General features: G+C 48.8%; 1 pseudogene; it reads right to left on the reverse strand.

Annotated features, from left to right (window-relative positions):
* Positions 1 to 16,592: 16,592 nt before the first annotated feature.
* On the reverse strand, positions 16,593 to 21,909 carry LOC125518396 (annotated as a pseudogene).
* Between the last annotated feature and the right edge of the window lie 1,480 nt (positions 21,910 to 23,389).

The following is a 23,389-nucleotide window of genomic DNA, read 5'->3' on the forward strand; positions in this document are numbered from 1 at the left end:
GAGAGCTCTGGTATTCCTGCAGACCAGTTTCGACGTTGATGGCTTTGTTCACCAGAGTGGCGAAATCAGCAAAGTCGTGCACTAGAAGTGCGAGCTTGATGTCAGCTTGAAGGCCATCACGGAACTTCTCCTGTCTGCGTGCATCAGTTGCGATGTCTTCTTCAGCATAGCGGGACAAGTCAAGAAACTCCCGCTGGTAAGCTTCCACAGTTTTATTGCCTTGGGTGAGGTTGCGGAACTCACGCTTCTTCCGGTCCATAACTCCCTGAGGAATGAAGCGAGCACGGAAGGCAGCTTGGAAGTCTGGCCAGGTGATGATTGTTCCAGCTGGCAGAGTACGCCTGTGGCTATCCCACCACTGAGCTGCGGGTCCTTTCAGGAAGAAGGAAGCAAAGGTGACATAGCTGGCAGGGGCCACATCAGCAGACTCCATCTCATAGGTGATGTCACGGAGCCAGTCATCAGCATCCAGAGGCTGAGTTGAGCTGCGGTACACAGTTGGGTTCAGGCGCATGAAATCCTGCAGGGTCACTTGGGTTGGCTGTTGGTTCATATTGGGGCGAGGAAACTGAGCCATAATATTCTCCATGAACTGACGATTCAGCTCAAACTGTTGCATCATCCCAGCCATGTACTCAGGCGGTGGTGGGGCGTTGCCACCACGACCACGACCACGACCACCTGGTCTAACCATCCTGCTAACATATAACAGGGGTAGTTCAGTATTGAGAAATGTGCAAAGACGAGAATCATTCATGATGAAACATGCACAACGAAAGCAGCACGATAGATACTACATAGTAGTCGACATATCTTACAAAAGAGATCATGCATAGAGTTCGTTACTCAGAGTCTGGTACATAGACTAAGACATCACAGGCGGCACGCAGGCTCGCGGCGAATGCATCTAACACTAACAAGCAAGTCTACATCAGTCCCACGCGGTACTGCGGAGGTAGCTGTAGCCTAAAAGCTGGTAGTGTGGCATCGGGTACACCACGTCGGCAACCTAGGGTCCGCGGGTACTCTGGTGCAGAACCTGACGCTCAGGTGGCAGAAGAGGACCAAGTGCGGGAGAGTAGCCTCCCACCTCTGGCCAACCGACACCCTGGGGCATCACGGTCCTGGCTGGGTAGATAGCAGAACGCGACAGCTCCCCAGATCCGACGAAGGGGTGCAACATCGTCAGAGCACGGTAGAGGTGCTGACGAGTGGTGTACAACTCGTGGCGAAGAGCTCGGTTAGCTCGATCCAGCCCATCAGCATGCAGAACCAGGTTCTGATGGTAGAAGGGCTCTCGGGTGACAGTGGAGTAGGCAGCAGTGTAGTAACCCTCCGCACCAACATCGGATGCGATAGCAATGTGCCTGAAGGGGGAGGTATCCAACTCCTGATACTCTCCACGGAGACGTGTCAGAGCAGCATAAGCAGCATCGTGGACCGCCATATCGATAGTCACTCCAACACCATGAGCAGTGTGCAGCACGGTAGTGGAGTCATACTCCCGAGAGTAGAGGTGGACGATGGCACGGTACTGCTCCTGGTTGAAGTCCTGATACTCCTCATAGACGGTATACTCAGGGTGCCAGCGATAACCCAGATAGGTCATCATCTCAACCAACACAGCAGGTGATCCTGAGGCACCAATGGCCGTCATGTGGCGCACGACCTGCCTCGTGGGTTCCATCTGAAAACAAAGATGTTTTCACAGGAGTCAAATGACAATGTGGATAATGTTCAAGTACTACTCTAAAGAATAACTAGGGCTTATCCAACTTTGGGGTGAGCGTGGTCACGGGATCCTAGTGTTAGAGTTAGTAAAATCGTTTAACCCGAGTAGAAGAGGGTTCAGAGTCCCAGAGTAAGGATCGAGGAGTAAAAGATCCTAATACCACCCAGATGGCGACGTGGGCCCGTAAGGCACACAGCCAAGTTAGTAAAAGTTTTTGCAATGTCTAGACTCGACTTCGGCCAAGGAGTGTGGAAGGGGGGATTCCTACAGGCAGTCGGCTCTGATACCAACTTGTGACACCCCCCCCGATTTAATCGTACACTAATCATGCACTGCAAACGTGTACGATCAAGATCAGGACTTCACAGGAAGATATCACAACACAACTCTACAAATATAAGTCATACAAGCATCATATTACAAGCCAGGGGCCTCGAGGGCTCGAATACAAGAGCTCGATCATAGACGAGTCAGCGGAAGCAACAATATCTGAGTACAGACATAAGTTAAACAAGATTGCCTTAAGAAGGCTAGCACAAACGGGGATACAGATCGAAAGAGGCGCAGGCCTCCTGCCTGGGATCCTCCTAAACTACTCCTGGTCGTCGTCAGCGGGCAACGTAGTAGTAGGCACCTCCGGTGTAGTAGGAGTCGTCGTCGAAGGTGGCGTCTGGCTCCTGGGCTCCATCCAACATCTGGTTGCGACAACCAGGTAGAAGGGATAGGGGGAAAAGAGGGAGAAAGCAACCATGAGTACTCATCCAAAGTACTCGCAAGCAAGAAGCTACACTACATATGCAAGGGTAAATGTGTAAAGGGCCATATCGGTGGACTGAACTGCAGAAAGCCAGAATAAGAGGGGGGATAGCTAATCCTTTCGAAGACTACGCTTCTGGCAGCCTCCGTCTTGCAGCATATAGAAGAGAGTAGACTGAAGACCTCCAAGTAGCATCGTATAGCATAATCCTAACCGATGATCCTCCCCTCGTCGCCCTGTGAGAGAGCGATCACCGGTTGTATCTGGCACTTGGAAGGGTGTGTTTTATTTAGTATCCGGTTCTAGTTGTCATAAGGTCAAGGTACAACTCCAAGTCGTCCTGTTACCGAAGATCACGGCTATTCGAATAGATTAACTTCCCTGCAGGGGTGCACCACATACCCCAACACGCTCGATCCCATTTGGCCGGACACACTTTCCTGGGTCATGCCCGGCCTCGGAAGATCAACACGTCGCAGCCCCACCTAGGCACAACAGAGAGGTCAGCACGCCGGTCTAAACCTAAGCGCACAGGGGTCTGGGCCCATCGCCCTTAGCACACCTGCACGTTGCGTACGCGGCCGGAAGCAGAACTAGCCCCCTTAATACAAGAGCAGGCTTACGTTCCAATCCGGCGCGCGCCACTCAGTCGCTGACGTCACGAAGGCTTCGGCTGATACCACGACGCCGGGATACCCATAACTACTCCCGCGTAGATGGTTAGTGCGTATAGACCAAATGGCCAAACTCAGATCAAATACCCAGATCTCGTTAAGCGTGTTAAGTATCCGCGAACGTCGACCAGGGCCAGGCCCACCTCTCTCCTAGGTGGTCGGAACCTGCCCTGTCGCTCCGCCTCAAAGATCCACACAGAGGGCCGTTGGGACAAAGGTCCTTTCAGCCCCCAATCCATGAATCACTCGCGGGTGCTCCACAAGCCGACCCGTCTTTAGTCACCACATGTATCATGTATAAAGCATATAGTATATTCCCGTGATCAACTCCCGAGTGATCACGGCCCGATAGTATAGCAAGGCAGACGGACAAGGATGAAGGGCCACTGATGAAAATACTAGCATCCTATACTAAGCATTAGGATTGCAGGTAAAGGTAACAACAGTAGTAGCAAGGACAGGCTATGCATCAGTATAGGATTAACGGGAAGCAGTAACATGCTACACTACTCTAATGCAAGCAGTATAGAGAAGAGTAGGCGATATCTGGTGATCAAAGGGGGGGCTTGCCTGGTTGCTCTGGCAAGAGAGAGTGGTCGTCAACTCCGTAGTCGTACTGGGTAGCAGCGGCGTCGGTCTCGGTGTCTAGCGAGAGAAGAGGGGGGAGAAACAATAAATATTTAAGCAAACAGATGCATAGCGTTTCATGACATGACAAGTAGCGGTGCTAGGGGTGCCCTATCGCGGTATGAGGTGATACCGATGAAGGGGGATGACATCCGGGGAAGTATCCCGGTGTTTCGCGTTTTCGGGCAAAGGGGCCGGAGGGGGAAAGTTGCGAGTTGGATAGGTTAGGAATGTGTGGCGGACGAACGGGCTGCGTATCCGGAATTGTCTCGTCGTTCTGAGCAACTTTCATGTTGAAAATATTTTAATCCGAGTTACGGATTAAAAGATATGATTTTCTAAAGATTTTAATAATTTCTGGAATTTAATTAATTATTTAAATCTAACATTATCCAAAACAGTGTTTGCTGACGTCATCATGACGTCAGCATGACGTCAGCAGTCAACAGGGGCGTTGACTGGTCAAACTGACGTGTGGGTCCAGCGGGGCCCACCTGTCATACCCTGTTTAGGCTAATCAGGTTTTAGCTAAACTAATCACAGTTTAATTAGACTAATTAGTTAATTTGATTAATCTAATTATGATTAATTAACTTAATTAATTCCTTAATTAATTAATTAATTAATTAATTTTATTATTATTAATTTTAATTCCTTTTTTTAATAAAACGTTCTGGGGCCGTGGGGCCCCCATGTCATTGGCACTAGTGGCCAGAGTGGTTTCGGTGTTAGCGGGCGCTGGGCACCCGCCCGAACTGGTGCAGCGGGCGCCCGTCCGCGGCCAACGGGGAAGGGGGGGCACGGCGAGCCGGGGCGCAGGCTCGCCGGCGGCGGCGACGGCGCACAGGGCGGAGCGGGGGAAACAGGGGCGCCACGGGGCCGGGCGCCGTGTGCAGAGGAGGCGGGGCACAAGCGGGTGAGGCCGGCAGGTAGCGGTGGTGGCCGGCCGCGGGCGTCGGCGACCAAAGCCACGCGCAGGCCGGCGTGGAGAGGCGAGGCCAAGGCGAGGGGAGACGAAGCGGGACGCAGGCCACGGCGAGGGAGGACGGCCGGGGCGCACGAGGCCATGGCGCAGTCGGCACGGAGGGGGGGCGAGCAGGGAGGAGGGGCGCCCGTGCGGGCGGTTCACCAGGCGAGACGCGTCGGGACGGGGCGACGGCGCGCGGCCAGGGCGCGGCGACTGGGTGCGGACGTCGCCGGCGACAGAGGGGAAAGGGAGGAGAGGAGCTCACGGGGAGGGACGCGTAGGGTCTCGGGAGCGAGCTCGGGGGAGGTTGGGGAGGCCGTCGGGGACGAGCGGGCGACGGGGAGCAGGCCGGCGGGGTAGGAGCTCCGGGCGGCGGCGTCGTTCCACGGCGAGGAGGACGGGGGCAGGCCGGGGCGCGGCGCCGTTATCCTCCCGATCCAATCGGGAGGGAGGGGGGAGAGTGAGGAGTGCGAGGGGGGAATGGGGATCGTGCTAGGGTTCGGTGCCCCCACGGGGTTATAGGCCAGGGGAGGGAGTGGGCCGGCCTGGCAGGCCACTGGCCGGGCCGAGGGGGGGCGGCCCGTTCGGTCGACTGAGGCCAGCTGGGCCACTTGGCCCAGCGGGGGGGGCTTTCTCCTCTTTTTTTGTTAGTTTAGTTTTTTATTTATTTATTTTCTTTTCTGTTTTAATTCATTTTAAGTATTTAGGTCTTTTACAAAGGCATGGATCCCACACCATAAATTCCTAGGCATTTATTTGCACACCCCGAACATTTTGTCTTAAATTTTGAAAAGTTTTTATTCTTTGGTTGATTTTGAATTTGAATTTGAATCAGTTTCAAACTAGCACGATACTAGGAACAGTAATCGAGGTGACGTGGCATCATTAGCAGAGGTTCACTGTAGCTTAATTACCCGGGCGTTACAGTAATGTGACCATCTATAAAGCTCGGCTTTTTGCTAAGGGTTATCGACAAGTTCAAGGGGTTGACTACGATGAGACTTTCTCACCGGTAGCGAAGCTGAAGTCCGTTCGAATCATGTTAGCAATTGCCGCATTCTATGATTATGAGATATGGCAAATGGACGTCAAAACGGCATTCCTTAATGGTTTCCTTAAGGAAGAATTGTATATGATGCAGCCGGAAGGTTTTGTCGATCCTAAAAATGCTGACAAGGTGTGCAAGCTCCAACGCTCGATTTATGGGCTGGTGCAAGCATCTGGAGTTGGAACATTCGCTTTGATGAGATGATCAAAGCGTTTGGGTTTATGCAGACTTATGGAGAAGCCTGCGTTTACAAGAAAGTGAGTGGGAGCTCTGTAGCATTTCTCATATTATATGTAGATGACATACTTTTGATGGGAAATGATATAGAGCTTTTGGACAGCATTAAGGCCTACTTGAATAAGAGTTTTTCAATGAAGGACCTTGGAGAAGCTGCTTATATATTAGGCATCAAGATCTATAGAGATAGATCAAGACGCCTCATAGGTCTTTCACAAAGCACATACCTTGATAAGATATTGAAGAAGTTCAATATGGATCAGTCTAAGAAGGGGTTCTTGCCTGTGTTGCAAGGTGTGAAATTGAGCTCAGCTCAATGTCCGACCACGGCAGAAGATATAGAAGAGATGAGTGTCATCCCCTATGCCTCAGCCATAGGTTCTATTATGTATGCCATGTTGTGTACCAGACCTGATGTAAACCTTGCCGTAAGTTTGGTAGGTAGGTACCAAAGTAATCCCGGCAAGGAACACTGGACAGCGGTCAAGAACATCCTGAAGTACCTGAAAAGGACTAAGGAAATGTTTCTCATTTATGGAGGTGACGAAGAGCTCGTCGTAAAGGGTTACGTCGACGCTACCTTCGACACAGATCTGGATGACTCTAAGTCACAAACCGGATACGTGTATATTTTGAATGGTGGGGCAGTAAGCTGGTGCAGTTGCAAGCGGAGCGTCGTGGCGGGATCTACATGTGAAGCGGAGTACATGGCAGCCTCGGAGGCAGCGCATGAAGCAATTTGGGTGAAGGAGTTCATCACCGACATAGGAGTCATACCCAATGCGTCGGGGCCGATCAAACTCTTCTGTGACAACACTTGAGCTATTGCACTTGCCAAGGAGCCTAGGTTTCACAAGAAGACCAGGCACATCAAGCATCGCTTCAACTCCATTCGTGAAAATGTTCAAGATGGAGACATAGATATTTGTAAAGTACATACGGACCTGAATGTAGCAGATCCGTTGACTAAACCTCTCCCTAGAGCAAAACATGATCAACACCAGAATTCCATGGGTGTTCGATTCATCACAATGTAACTAGATTATTGACTCTAGTGCAAGTGGGAGACTGTTGGAAATATGCCCTAGAGGCAATAATAAAAGGATTATTATTATATTTCCTTGTTCATGATAATTGTCTTTTATTCATGCTATAATTGTATTATCCGGAAATCGTAATACATCTGTGAATACATGGACACCAACATGTCCCTAGTAAGCCTCTAGTTGACTAGCTCGTTGATCAACAGATAGTCATGGTTTCCTGACTATGGACATTGGATGTCATTGATAACGAGATCACATCATTAGGAGAATGATGTGATGGACAAGACCCAATCCTAAACATAGCACAAGATCGTATAGTTCGTTTGCTAGAGTTTTTCCAATGTCAAGTATCTTTTCCTTAGACCATGAGACCGTGTAACTCCCGGATACTGTAGGAGTGCTTTGGGTGTACCAAACGTCACAACGTAACTGGGTGACTATAAAGGTATACTACGGGTATCTCCTAAAGTGTCTGTTGGGTTGACACGGATCAAGACTGGGATTTGTCACTTCGTATGACGGAGAGGTATCTCTGGGCCCACTCGGTAATGCATCATCATAATGAGCTCAAAGTGACCAAGTGTCTGGTCACGGGATCATGCATTACGGTACGAGTAAAGTGACTTTCCGGTAACGAGATTGAACGAGGTATTGGGATACCGACGATCGAATCTCGGGCAAGTAACGTACCGATTGACAAAGGGAATTGTATACGGGGTTGCTTGAATCCTCGACATCGTGGTTCATCCGATGAGATCATCGAGGAGCATGTGGGAGCCAACATGGGTATCCAGATACCTCTGTTGGTTATTGACCGGAGAGCCGTCTCGGTCATGTCTACATGTCTCCCGAACCCGTAGGGTCTACACACTTAAGGTTCGGTGACGCTAGGGTTGTATGGATATGAGTATGCAGTAACCCAAAAGTTGTTCAGAGTCCCGGATGAGATCCTGGACGTCACTAGGAGTTCCGGAATGGTCCGGAGGTGAAGAATTATATATAGGAAGTGCAGTTTCGGCCATCGGGAGAGTTTCGGGGGTCACCGGTATTGTACCAGGACCACCGGAAGGGTCCCGGGGGTCCACCGGGTGGGGCCACCCATCCCGGAGGGCCCCATGGGCTAAAGTGGGGAGGGGAACCAGCCCATAGTGGGCTGGTGCGCCCCCCTTGGCCCACCCCATGCGCCTAGGGTTGGGAACCGTAGGGTGGGGGGCGCCCCAGCTGGCTTGGGGGCACTCCACCCCTTGCCCCCCCTAGGAGATCCCATCTCCTAGGGCCGGCGCACCCCCTAGGGGGCCTATATAAAGGGGGGAGGGAGGGGCAGCCGCACCCTTGAGTCTTGGCGCCTCCCTCTCCCCTGCTACACCTCTCCCTCTCGCAGAAGAACGGTGAAGCCCTGCTGCAGTGACTGTTGCATCCACCACCACGCCGTCGTGCTGCTGCATCTTCATCAACCTCTCCTTCCCCCTTGCTGGATCAAGAAGGAGGATACGTCACGCTGACCGTACATGTGTTGAACACAGAGGTGTCGTCCGTTCGGCACTAGGATCTCCGGTGATTTGGATCACGTCGAGTACGACTTCCTCATCCCCGTTCTTTGAACGCTTCCACGCGTGATCTACAAAGGTATGTAGATGCAATCCGATCACTCGTAGCTAGATGAACTCATAGATGGATCTTGGTGAAACCATAGGAAAATTTTTGTTTTCTACAACGTTCCCCAACAATTACTTACTTGGGGAGCAGTGCGGTTGCTACTCAGGCCCACGTCCTCGGTAGTGTCCGGACACTCTATTTGGGGTCCGAAGAACGATTTGTACATCTCCTTGTGCGTCATGCCGAGGAAATTCTGAATAGTGTGCGGTCCTTCCGGGTTGAATTCCCACATGCGGAGGGGCCGGCGTTTGCAAGGCTGGACCCGATGAACCAGCATAACTTGCATTACCATAACCAGACTGAAATCTCCCTCGAAGAGATCTCAGATACGGCTCTGCAGTATTGGCACGTCCTTGGCTGGACCCCAGCTCAGCCCCTTGCTGATCCATGACATCGTGGTGGAGGGCCCGGGCGAAAGGTGGGGGCAGCTACCCACTTGGCACTTCGGGGAGCTGTGACGTAAAACCACTCTTGTTGCCACAATCCGGACACCTCTGGAAAGGAACCCTTTGGCCATGGAGCGTTAGCAATTTTGCTTATTAGAGCACCTCCGCACGCTGCATACTGCCCCTCGACCATCTTCAGCTTCACATCGAAGGTCTTGAGCCACAGGCCGAAGTGAGGGGTAATGCGAAGGAAGGCCTCACAAACGACAATAAATGACGAGATGTGAAGAAGGGAATCCAGGGCCAGATCATGAAAATCCAGCCCGTAATAGAACATAAGACCCCTAACAAAGGGATCCAGAGCGAGGCCTAGTCCTCGAAGGAAGTGGGAGACGAACACGACGCTCTCGTTAGGTTCGGGAGTTGGGACGACCTGCCCTCGGGCGGGCAGCCTATGCGAAATTTCAGCGGTCAGATATCTGGCCTCCCTCAACTTCTTGATATCCTCCTCCGTGACAGAGGAAGGCATCCACCGGCCTTGAAGGCTGGACCCGGACATGATTGAAGGTCCGAAGCACCTGACCTGGGCTTTGGGTGTTAGAACTCGAGGCGGGGGAAGGATTCGATTGAGCACGGGAGGGAAAAAGGTAAAAGCCTTGTCCCTTTATAAAGAGGGTGAATATCAAGCGTCCTCCTCATGGTTGTTTGGGACTTGCCTAAGATCTAGGAGTCCTAGGCATGGTTGGGTTACCCACGTCCGTATTAATGAGAATCCCGTGATAAAGGGAACACGATCTCTGCTTTGACAAGACGTGTCAAGAAACCATCTCGCGTTATGTGCGGGGCTGGTTAAAGAAAAATAGTTCGAATAATTACCAGGCCATGGCATGATGTCATGCTGCCAAAACGTGTCAGCAGATTAGATTTGTGGAAATATTATTCTCTCTACGGTGGTATGGGTGGAACTTATTTTGCAGGGTCGGACACTATCCTTGTATTCAAAATCTTCTGTGGTGTATTCGGAGGAGGAACCCGCCTTGCAATGCCGAAGACAACACTGCGCACCGGACTCATCGTCATTGAAGCCTGGTTCAGGGGCTACTGAGGGAGTCCTGGATTAGGGGGTCTCTGGACAGCCGGACTGTTGGACTATGAAGATACGAGATTGAAGACTTCGTCCCGCGTCCGGATGGGACTCTACTTGGCGTGGAAGGCAAGCTAGGCAATACGGATATGTATATCTCCTCCTTTGTAACCGACCTTGTGTAACCCTAACCTCCTCCGGTGTCTATATAAACCGGAGGGTTTTAGTCCATAGGACAACATACAATCATACCATAGGCTAGATTCTAGGGTTTAGCCTCTCTGATCTCGTGGTAGATCAACTCTTGTACTACTCATATTATCAAGAATAATCAAGAAGGACGTAGGGTTTTACCTCCATTAAGAGGGCCCGAACCTGGTTAAAACATCTTGTCCCCTGCCTTCTGTTACCATCCACCTTAGACGCACAGTTTGGGACCCCCTACCCGAGATCCGCCGGTTTTGACACCGACAGGGACCCTAGCCACCGCTCCCCCATCCCCCTGCTCCCCTCCCTCCCCCGCCGTCGTCGGCAGGCGTCGATGGGCAAAGCCCGATCGGCGCGGTGGCAGCAGGGCCTTTCCTTCCTCCTCTGCCTTCAGGGTCCGTCGCGGGGCGAAGCTTGCGGGTGGCGGCGCTGGGCTTCCGCAGGGCCCAACGGCACGGTGGCGATGGTGCGGCCGTCTGGTGGCGGCGCGGCAACGGCCTAAGCCCCGGTGGTGGTGCGGCGGCTGCTGGGTGGTCCGGCTCGGGTGGCGGCGCCCTGGTGGGCGTCTGGCCAGATCCGCCTGGATCTGGCGCCTGGGGTCCGGCTGGCGACGCAGGAGGGTGGAGGGATCTCGCCTGAGCTCCCGTGTGCTGCTGGTCGGCGGCATCTCGTGTGGGGCAGCAGGAGGTTGTGGCGGCCGGCAGCGCGTGATGGTGGATGCGTGTCCAGCCGGGGGATCTCGAGCTCCTTATTGGATGGCGCGGGCTGCGCTGGTCTTGGACTGCGGCCGGCTGCCTCCTCCATCTCCGGGGAGGCAGCGGCGTGGTGGTGGTGGTGCCCTGGGAGGAGTGTGGCCGGCGACTCCGACGCGTGGAGCTCGCCGGGCGGCGCGGGTTGGGCAATGGCAGTGGTGGTCGCTGCTCCGGCTGTGGATGGCTCCACGGTGGCTTGGCAAGTCGGCTTTGGTGACGGTTGGCACGTCCTGGCGTCGGTTCGTCCGTAGGCGGCTTGTATCGACCTTTGACCCCTCCTCCTCCTCGTCCGGTCGCTATGATCAGCGAAGGTCTGGCCTTCTCCTAGCTGCGGTCCATTGCTCGTTTCGCGCCCGGTGCGCAGGTCCGAGCTCATCTCGCGCATAGTGTCGCAGGACTAAGCTCGTCTCGCACACGGTGCTGCAGGACTGACCTCGTCTCGCGCACGGTGTTGTGGGACCGAGCTCGCCTCGTGCCCGGTGCTGCAGGATGGGTAGATGGAGGCCAGGTGGCCAGCCTATTGGGTCTCAGCACTGGGGGTCGCCCAGAGGTGCTAAAGGTGGGACCTTTCTGCTCGTCCCTTTAGTTGGGATAGCGGCAGGTCTGGGTGAGGTGGTGTCAAGGTCTTGGATGCCGGGGTGCTGGCCCTGGTGGTGGTTGCGCGGTGCTCTCAGGCGGAGGCCGTGGCTTGGTGCTGCTCGGTGGCCATGGCCTTGTGGGCGGCATGGTCACCGGGGTGTGGCGTTCGATGGCTGTGAGTTTTTGGCCGGGGTGAAAACATGTTCTATCTTCGGACGGACCGATGGCGGTGAAGCTCGTTCCCTTCTTGAAGGCGTCGTCGTGGCTCTCATTGCTCATCGTGCAGCTTCGGGGGAAACTCTGATCCTTGGATTGGGAGGTGGTGATGCTCCGGTGTCGTATCCTTCCTGAAGGCGCCGCCTTGGAGCCCACGGTTCGTCATATGCGGCTTCATCTCTTCGCGGTGGTAGTGCTAGGGGTGGTGTTGCCGTGCTCAGCACCTATGTATCATGCCTTGGGTGTGTGCGTGTGTTGTGTTGGCGTGCGTTGTACTGGGGTGTGAGGATCGTGCTTTATATATAAAGCGGGGCGAAAGCCTTTTTCGGCAAAGCCATCGACAAGCAGAGAACAAGACATAGATAACTATGCTAGAACCATTACAAGATATGAAGAGTACATGCCTAAGATTAAGTCGACTTCTTCTGCAACAATGCCTTCAAGAAAGGATAACACCCTCGCGCCACCATCGTCGTATCCGACTGGAGACAACCAAGACAAGGAGTTTCATCTTGAATGCCAAGACCGGCCAATCAAGGTTAGAACATGACATGGAGACAACGCCTTCAACAAGGTAACAATGCAAGTTCAGCCGCTGCTAAGTCTAACCAATGAAGGCCAAAACAATAGTTTTTACCACGGATATGACGCGATGTTCTAAGCATGATCTTGCAATAGATCTTTCGAAAGCTGCACAATCAGTGCTACACACAAAACCACCATGGTGTCCATCGGATAGGTCGCACCCCTCTCACAACACTGCTCAGAAGTATGCACCAAAGAAGCACATGCCCCACAAAGCCACCTAGCCGACCACCTCATGAGGAGGAGTGTTCCCGCCATTGCCATCAGTGACAAGAGGTTGTAGTGGCGCTAGTAGATGGGTGAGACATCTTCCCACATATCACCGCCAAGACCATTGAGGAGCCGCCAAACTCGTGCCACGAATCTGGCCGCTGCAACCGAAGCTCGAGCCATCCATGTCCGGGCCATCAATCTGCCTACGCGTTGAACCGTGTCAGGCACACAACATGCCATATCCAACGCACAACCACTGAGCACCCAATCTAGCGCAAGCCCCCTTGACAAGCCGAATCCAACTGCAGGGCAGCGCCCGCTGCCACCACAACCATCTGCAACTAGTGTCTTCGCCCCAGCCATGGGAGTACTTTAGCAGCTAGATTTAGGCGAGTATGCCTAAATCTGCCACCATCAACACTACTAGGAAAAGGCCTACTAGTGGCGCATCAGTTTTGCCTACTAATGGCGCACTACTGGTACGCCACTAGTACCACGCCATTAGTATTTTTTACTAATGGCGCACCACTGGTGCGCCATTAGTATCTGGTATACTAATGGCGCACCACGCCGTGCGCCATTAGTATAGGCCACCACGCGCCATTAGTATCTGGCATACTAATGGCGCACTGTGGGGTGATGCGCCATTAGTATGAATATTAGTTTTTTTACTTTTCTGAATTTTGCACAGGTTACAAAATATATTATTGGACAGAATATAGACAGCACCCCACAGCAAGAGCAGATTCATCGAATATAATAGAAGATTAGTCTCCAAATACAATTCATCATATTAGTCTCCGAATTCAAAAGACCGAACAAAGATAGAACATTACAAGTCTCGAGACCGCGAGTAGCGAGTTTGTCGGAAGTAATACTAAGATAGAACATTACAAGTCTTGAACCAACCCTACTTAATTGTTCTTAGCACATGATCATCAGTATTAGACAGGACCTAAATACCCTATTTAAGGTAAAATAGCATAAAACAATATAGACCCTGACTCTCCATTATGGAGAATGGAGATCATCCTGTCTCCAATTCTTGCGCTTCGCTTCCTTTTACTTCCAAGAACCTCCTTACGACTGTCCATACATTTTTTCCATCCTTTGATTTTCATGTCTCCACTTCTTTTAGAAATCTCGTATGGACAGATGAGATTGTAGGATGAACTGGTTGTATGTTCAAAAGATTAAGACTACCTTTCTTATACATCAAATGAGGCACACAATTCTCTGGGATTATCTGTTGAAAAACATAGTAATAACTTCATCAAATGAGGCACCCTAAAACCTATGGTTTAATGCAGCAAGAATAAAGGGGCAGTTGATCCTACTTAATTAAGTACTAAGATACCCCGGCCCATGCATTAGTCACAAGTACCCCATATGTCCTATTTTTAGCAAAGTCATGCTAAAATTTACGGAAAATTTCAGCATGACCTTTGCTGAAAATAGGACATATATGGAGTACCCGAATTTGCCGGAACGGAAGTTAATCGACATTCCAGCAAACTCAAGGGCCTCTCTGGGTACCTGCAAAATCATTATCCCCGCGTAATGAAGTCGCCAATGGGTCATTTCAGAAGATCACAAGTAGCATCATCACAAGTACAAGATCATCACAAGTAGCATCATCAGAAGATCACAAGTAACACACTTTGGTCTTCTAGTTACAAAACAAAACTGACATAATTCTAGATGTCATAATCAGATCAAAATTTCAAACCACACACTTACTTTCAACTATAAACAAAACTGACTTGCTGTTAATGAACAGTGGCTAAAGATATATAAAACTCCATTGCAAATGTGCCATGTCAATAAAACAACTCATGGAAGTAACTACTAGCAGCATGTCATTATCATGGCACTCCACTATATATTTTTATGACAAAATACATCATTATCAGGGCACATTATGGCCATTTTCTTACATGATGCTAACTGTACCTAACTGAATTTTTTGACAGTAGGGCACATTATGGCCATTAGAAGGTTATCCACCTTTGTGAAATTCTGAAGATGCCAAACTACAGTCACCTCAAATCTGTCCTTTGTAAGGTTGACAAGGCAGAATGGAATTACCTCAAACATCATTCGGGAAGCTTGAGGAGGGGTGGTAGTGGAGAGGAGGAACTAATCTGGGATGGCAGTGGAGAGGGCGGCGAGGAGGAGGGGTGGTGACCTTCACGGAGGATCTCTCAACCTCTTTGGAGGAGGGGACCTGCTTCCAAAAGCAAGAAAAACACAATTAATGTGGCTGGCGATCTTACTGCCCAAAATCCACACATGGAGGCTGCTGAATTGAAGATAAAATACAGTTAACGGGAGACAAACGAGGAGGAGGACTTACCCTTGTCGTTGCCGATGAGCGGTGCCTCCAGGTCACGCTGCCGTCGGGGCGGGGGGCGCAGGGCGCGGGGACGTGAGCGGCGGAGGGGGGAAGGTCTGTAGCCAGCATCAGCGGCGGCGCCGCCGCCGTCGTTCACCAAGACGGAGGGGGTAGCGGGGTAGGACCCGACCGAGACGCCGACAAGGGAGTCGGAGGGGGAGGAGAGCAGGTCGGAGTGCAGCGTCGGCGGCCAAAAGGGGGAGGGCAGGCGGCGTCGGCGGCCAAAACCCTAATGTCGGTGGCGAAATGGAGGAGGGCGGCGGCGGGTGGGGCACGAGGCCGAAGGCGATGGGCGAACGGAGGAGGAGGGGGCTTACGGGCGGAGGAGATCGGGCGGCGGCGCAGTGGGTGGGGCGGCGGCGCAGTGGGTCGGCAGCGAGGCCCGAGACGGCGAGGCGGGGCGCGGGGGTCGTCGGAGCGGCCGGGTGTGGAGCGAGGGGGAAGTGGAGGGAGGGACGAAGGGATCGGGCGAATTAGGGGGAAGATTACTAATGGCGCACCCACTGGCGGTGCGCCATTAGCTAGAGGGAAATAAACTTAGTAATGACGCACCTAACTAGTAATGGCGCACTGTCTACATGATGCGCCATTAGTATGTTTGGGAAAATGAAAAAAATTGTTACTAATGACGCACCATGTATCTGATGCTCCATTAGTGTCTTCCACAGTAATGGCGCACCTGCACATGGTGCGCCACTGCTATATTATAGTGACGCACCACATGTCAGATGCGCCATTAGTGTTAATTCCATCTATAACCCTTTTCCTAGTAGTGGAACCACCATAGGTGAGCACCGCTTTATCCTTGCAGCCATGACGATGCGTTGTATGCGCTTGGGTGCCAGCCAGGGGATCCCCTCTGAGTGAAGAGATGAGCCCACCGCCAGATGGGCTTTGACCGATGGACTCATCCGGCGGTGACAGAAAGAGAAGAGGGAGGAGACGGGGGTGACGGTGGCTAGTGTTTCGCTTGAGCCATCCCTGAAGCGACACAGATGTCTATTTAGAAGTGATGAGTAATAGTCAAGTAAGTTTTTTGGAGACCCGTGTCAGGTCTAAAACACCATCTACTCCCTCCGTCCTCAAGTAAGTGGATGTTTAGCATTCGAGATTTGTCCAAAAAAGAGTGTACTTCTATCTTCCCAATGCACCTTGAAGTACAAAAAAAATGCTACCCTCCCATCACACAGGAATCAAACCTAATAACATTTAACACATGGTCTCCTCATTTTCTACATGCGCTTAGCTCATTAGAGGTGGGGGAATTAAAGAGGAGAGAGATAGTGGTCGGCACCTTTCCAATGCATTTTCTACTCCACTCCATAATCTGTCTTAAAATTTCTATGTGTCGACTTAATTGAGGACGGAGGGAGCATCTACTAGTGGAGGGATTATCAAGAAAATTTTCTTATAACAAAAGCTTATTAGAACTCACTCAAAAGGCAATGGAAAGGTAGCAACATTTATATGGCATGAGTCTAACATTTTTCGCAAATTAGTTGCACATTGATGGCCAATAAAACAAGCTAGTTATCAAAAATTTCCAATATTTGAAGCATGGTGGTATGCATATAATTACTTACCAGGGCGAAAAGTTCCTCGTGGAAGGAGGGCCATGACAAAAGCAGAAAAAGAAAGAACTACAATACTCATTATCTCTAGACATAGAATCAACCATTCAGTTGCTGCAAAATTATAGAAATATGGACTTGCATTCTTGTCAACAAGATCCAAATTGTTAGCGAAGAATCGATCTTCTTCCTCAAAGGCCCTTATTTTTATAGCCCCTGAAATTGATTCACCTAAGTGATTTGCTAGGGCAGATTTGGTAGTACCATTGATCCGCATCAATTCCTTGGCCGAGGCTAGATAGTACCCCTGCATGACCAAATATAACAGGTTTCAGAAAATGAGAACTTTGAATGCAAAACTGCATGCTCATTCACTCTCGGTCAAAACATCACTTGGTGAATGAATTCAAATAATTATATATATGAGGCTTACAATAAAGAAACATAGTTTAGCCACAGAGAAATAACTTCATACCAATTACCTGCAACCTAATTGCTAAAACTATCATTGGAATGGATACAAATAGAACTTGCCATGTAACAATAGCCAATACCACTAGATTGATATATGCATTTAAGCTGGCACCGAGGCTAAACATGAAGGCAAATGGAACATCGAGGTCAACGATACTCAAATCAGAAGAGACCTGCATTAGAAGAAAAAGGGAACGAGTTAATCTATCCTGAGAAGAATCTTTTGGTGTAAAACAGAACAAAAAAATAGTTGTATTTGCCATTGGTTTAAGAATTTTTACCCGGCTAAGAACCCGTCCTAGAGGAGTAGAATCAAAAAAGGACATTGATGCACGGAACAACGAATTGAGTAACTCAAAAAATAAGGATCTTGATGTCTGAATCCCAAGAACAACACCTGATAAAGATCTTGATAGAAGAAAAATATCGAGCTAACTCCGATAATGATGTACACAGAAATTAACTTCAGTGTAGTAACATGAGGATTTTGGACATTGGCAGCCATCCATGAATTTTGTGATATTTGTCCAGCAATGAAAATCATGTGAGAAATGATGCAAAAGGATAAATACAGGAATCCTTTGTTCTGGCGCAAGTAAAGCATATAAGGCTTAACACCTGCATCCCCTGTTCCCCTTTCCTCTTTCTTTATCAGTTGATCCGCCAACGATGGCTTCACAAACTCTGTATGAATGTCATCTGTCTCCTTTATTGATACTTCCTTAGATCTTTGAGGGGATATATTGCTATTAAGATCTGAAACACCAATAGTATGTTTATGGGCATTTAGAAGGCCTTTAAATTCTTCACAATCAGCCAATAGATCATGATAAGGTGCAGACTGAATGACCTCTCCGTCTGACATTAACTGACAAAAACATCATTGTGTTAGATGACATCAACAAATAAATCAAGCTAATTACAGATAATATAAATCACAGGGGCACAAATATCATCAGATGGTGACATCAAGTGGACAGAGGTACCAAAATGGAGTCAAATACAGGTAGAAAATCCACTTGGTGTGTCACCAAAAGAACAGTCTTGTCTGATAGAGAACTCACGACATATTCCTGTTACAAAGAGATGTGTAAAACAGTTCACACTCTAATAGTAATACAGTCTGCATACACTGTTTCATCAACAGCGCTGAAAGGATCATCAAGAAGATAGATGTCTGCATTTTGGTATAGTGCATGAGCAAGCTGAATGCGCTGCTTCTGACCACCACTAAGATTTACTCCTCTCTCCCCAATTTGTGTGCAATCTCCATATGGCAACATTTCAAGGTCCTTGACCAATGAGCACCTCGCGACTGTGTTGTGGTATCTTTCCCGGTCCATCGGCGATCCAAAGAGGATATTGTCTTGCACAGTTCCTGTTTGGATCCATGCATTCTGAGAAATACATGCTATTTTCGCACATATTTGGATCTGGAATGTTTATCCAAAGTTCAAGAGTTTGAAATGAAGTTCTTATGAAAAAAATGAACTTTAATTCATATATGCAACATTGTCGAGCATAATTTTCAACAACTTTGCAAACTGAACATGATGTTGTTTGTCAACTGGCTATGTTTCTTCATGTCTAAATGTCTCAATTCTGAATATGACAGATATTTCACTAGACAATGAACTTCTAATAAAACATACCGTGCCTTCAGTTCTGGGGACCTCTCCGAGTACAGCAGCCAAAAGCGTCGACTTACCTGAACCTACCTCTCCACATATTGCTATTTTTTCTCCAGCTTTGGCTACCAGATTTATAATCTTTAGAGTTGGTTTTGATGTATTCTCTTCCCAAGAGAAGCTACAGGAATTCATCGCTATAGGATAATCAGTGCCACTATTGTATTTCTTCCTAACTTGTCCATTTAGCTCAGGTGCATCAAGGAACTTTGATATCCGAGTGAAAGAAACCTTAGCTTGTATCACAACAGCAATAACATTCGGCATCAATATAACAGGGTCTTGCACAAGACGTAGAGTTGCCACAAAGGTGAAGACATTGCTAGCATCAAGAGGTATTTCCAAAAGATAGCATGTTACAAAGGTCGCCGCTGAAACCAAAATAGGAGATGACCAGAATAGGAAACCTTTGTAGGTCCTCCTAAGCTAGAATGCAGACAACCACTTGTACTCAACCTCCCTCAATCCCTCGATGACCTTCCTGAAGTGAGCTTCCCATGCATAAAGTTTCAAGATCTTCATATGAACTAATGACTCAGACATGGCCTTCAATCTCACATCTTGTGCTTCCATAAGTTTACTCTGAAATTTGTGTTGCGGTCGGGCCAATGGAACGCTGCACAGTATAGTGATAATAATGACAACTAAAGATGAAATCATTGCATCACCAACCGTATTGTATAGAATTGCCAGAGCAATGCAAAGCTGAACACTTGTTGTCCATGTTTGATGGAACCAGTATGGGAATTCCCCAATCCGATACGCATCGACGGTCACATAGTTCATAATTTCTCCAGAAGAGTGCTTCATTTTTGCTGCGTTCGATAGCTTATGTTGTTTCTTATAAATAGCTGCTGACAGGAGTGACCTCACCTGCAGTCCTAATCTCCGAGTGCGGAAATACCATTGTCTCTGTGACAATAATTCACAACACTTGTAGACGAACATTAACGTAGCAAGCACATAGCCTTCGTGTTTATAGGTCCATTTCCCAAGTGAGACATTGATGAATGCTTTGAGAATTATCGGGCCTGTAGACAAGGTGACAACCTTGAGCAAAGAAAAGAAACTTGAGACCAAGATGGCATGCTTGTGAGAAGAAACAATAGTCCAGAAGAATGATGGTGTGTCATGTGACTTCTTGCCATCAGCTTCTCCATGAACATCATGTAATGGTTGCGTGCTCGATCTACGGCGCCTATAAGTGGTATGTCTTTGTCCTCAAGGGGTTTCTTGTAGCCCATCTTCAATAGAGGATTCAACCACCAAAATGAGGTCTTGCTGAAAACCCAACTTTAGCGAAGGGAGTCGCCTGACTTGCAGAATCAGCTGCCACACCATCTGAAAAAAACAGCTTTAGCATAAGTAGCGGATGTGGTGTACTCCCTACATTCCAAATTATTGAAAGTTCTAGGTTTGTCACAAGTCAAACTTGTTTAAGTTTGACCGAGTTTATAGAAAAATATACCAACATCTATAATACCAAATTAGTTTTGTAAAATTCATCATAAACTATATTTTCATACTATATGTACTTGATGTTGGAGATATTAGCAAATTGTTCGATAAACTTGGTCAAACATAAATAAGTTTGACTTAAGACAAACAACTTCAAGTAATTTTAAACGAAGGTAGTAGCAAGCTATGTAACATGAAGAAGTTGAGGAGAGGATTTACTTGTGAAGGAACCCATATGGGCATGCAATCTCTATTGCTGAATTGCACTTCGAGGTGGATAAGCTCCTGTTGCAGCCCTGCACCAATTATGAACAAGAAACTGTAGTTAGGACAATGAACAGATGCCCTTGTTCATGAAGGAGCAGACAAACAAAAGATACTAAAAATACCGGTTCTGGAGCAAACATCAGGAAGTCTGAATGCTATGAAATTATCTTGAGCGACATACAGAAATTTGAACGCTTGCTCGGAACACAAAGATCACAATGCCTCATTAAAATCAAGGAAACCCAAAGCTGAAGCAGAAACTGTACTCGCTAGTGATCATCAACTGTACCTTGTTGAGCCAGAGGAGAAGAAACTAGAAGAACTGCTTTGTTTGGCTATAAAAGGCCGCACCCATATTCAAGAATTTCCTCGAAGAAAAGAAAGGCCAGATATCCAAAAATAAGTTCCCCAAAACGGCACCCGTTTTCCCTCTTAAGTGATGATGGCAGTGTTGAGTGTTGACCTCTCTAGGCTGCTGCTAGCTGGTGAATAGTAGCACCAAGCTAACAACGTGCCAAATGTTTGGTGTGTACAAGTTTTGTAATCTTCTGTGCGAAAATATTTTGTGATATGTTGAGAATCAAAATTTCTGTAACCAACTCCGGTGACAGCCGGCCATATTAATATACACCGAGTGGCCACCAGATCAATATACTATGCAAAAGAAATCACCTAATGTCACATTTTGTAGATCTGAAGGCCTTTCGCCCTGCTCGCTTTCATAGAAACGAAACAACATCCAAGCCCACTCTTACATCCATCAAAATAAAACCAGCTGAAGCAAGATCCACCACCATCAGCTTAACAGGACATAGGCAGAAATAAATCTGACCATAACAGCGCCGCGTCTTGCCATAGTGGTCATCGGCCCCAGCAAAAGTGTGGTCCTTCGTTTCTTCGTTGCCAACTGAGCTGGGGAGCTTCCACCATCTTTGCTTCCGTAAGGGAGCAGGAACTTTTTGCAGGATCTGCAAGTTCAGTTAGGGACACAACGGTCTCATGCATTTGAGTAACCCCGATGGTCACCGACACATCACCTGTAAACCATACCATGGTAATCAAGCAAAAAAACATGTCATTACATAATTTCCAGGTAGTCGACAACATACCGGCAGTAATCTTATTCAAAGCAGCATTATTGGTATTGTTGAGCCATAGATTCAAAATTAACAAATTCAGAGCATTGAAGCACATTGACAGTTTCTTTCCACACCACTTGTACCACGTGACAACAAGAGAATAGAGGTTGGAAGGTCTCTTTCTCACAACACAACAAACAAGATTCCTCATGCAGGTATATATCACGGGTAAGGAGTTTATTATGGGATAAAAGGCAGACAAAAAACATGTGACAGCCGGGACAAAAAAGCAATGTTTTAAATAGCGGGCTATGACATTTAGCGGCCGCTTCTCCAGGAGCTATGAGAAGCTATAGCGGGCTAAGCCACATTTAGCGGTTTTGCATAAATCATGAAAAAACAAAAAATACTCATACAATTAGCCATCATGTATATTTATAAGAAGTCACAATCTTCTAGTAGTCACTACTTTTGAACCATATAACGCAATTCCAGTCTGTAAATTACTGCTAAGCATTGTGAAATATGGACAACATGCACATGAACATGACTGCTTGATCAATCTAGTCAGATAGAGTCGAACTTAATTACTAGATCTACCATGTTTGCGTCTGCCATCTAGCCGGGCCACGGAAACTGGTCTGCTGCAACACCAATCCAACTCTGAATACAACATGTAGGTACTAGTTCAGTTTACAGATTCAGAAAAAGAACAGAAATGAACCAAGGAAATAACACAGGGATCGATTCAGATTTTACTGCACATCTGAATCAGTCAGATGGGGTTATTTTCATATGCATCGTGTATTCGTGTATTCATCAGTCATCAACCAATCACTTATCCATACCAGTCCATACATTGCTTGTTGTATCAAGAATAGAGGACAAGACAGAGGATAGATGAGCTTGCCTGGCGATGTAGTTTAGCTCGCGGTCGGCCGAGCTCGCGAGCAGCGGGAGAAGCTGCGAGGAGAGGTGGCCGAGCGAGCCACCGCCCGCCAAGATGCATCGCCGGAAGCTGCGGGAGGAGAGGCGACTGTTACGACCTCGTGTCTGCCAGAAGCCATCAAGATTCAGAAGAGAACAGATGAAAGGCAGTGACAACGTGAGGCCCAAGTGGACTCCAAAGCCTAGCGGCGCAACAAGGCCAAGCCCAGTCCAGAGCCACTGGACTAGAGTATTTAGTCAGGGTCCGCGAGTGGATGAGGCATCGCTGATGAAAACATGAGACAGTGTCTCTTATCCTCCTTTTCCTTCCCCTCCAAGCTGCTGCATCAGCCTTCTATTCCCCAATTCCAGCGAGACGTCGCGAATCTTGTAACTAGAGTTGAGTAATTCAGGCTAGGGTCGTGACATCTGGTATCAGAGCCACTTTGATCCGCTCGATTCTCTTGGATTACCGGGTAAGTCCCTAAGCAAGGCCGAGGCGGAGAGTTCTTTCTCTGCTTCATCAGTCTGAACAAAGGGTCGGTAATTTCGGAGTGAGTGATCTCGGGTGTAGTGAGCCATGGAGGCGTTGACAGCGGAACTGGCGCAGATGCGCAAGGAGAGTGAGGCCACAATGGCATCGATCCAATTGCTGCTGACCACAGCGAAGAACCTGGGCACCTGGATGCCGACTGTCGACTCGTCCATGGACGCGATGCGCAAGTCCTTGGAAGAGGTGACAGGGCGTGTGACGGCTTTGGAGT

This window comes from Triticum urartu, chromosome 7, assembly GCF_003073215.2.
Source record: "Triticum urartu cultivar G1812 chromosome 7, Tu2.1, whole genome shotgun sequence".
NCBI classification, from domain to species: Eukaryota; Viridiplantae; Streptophyta; class Magnoliopsida; order Poales; family Poaceae; genus Triticum; species Triticum urartu.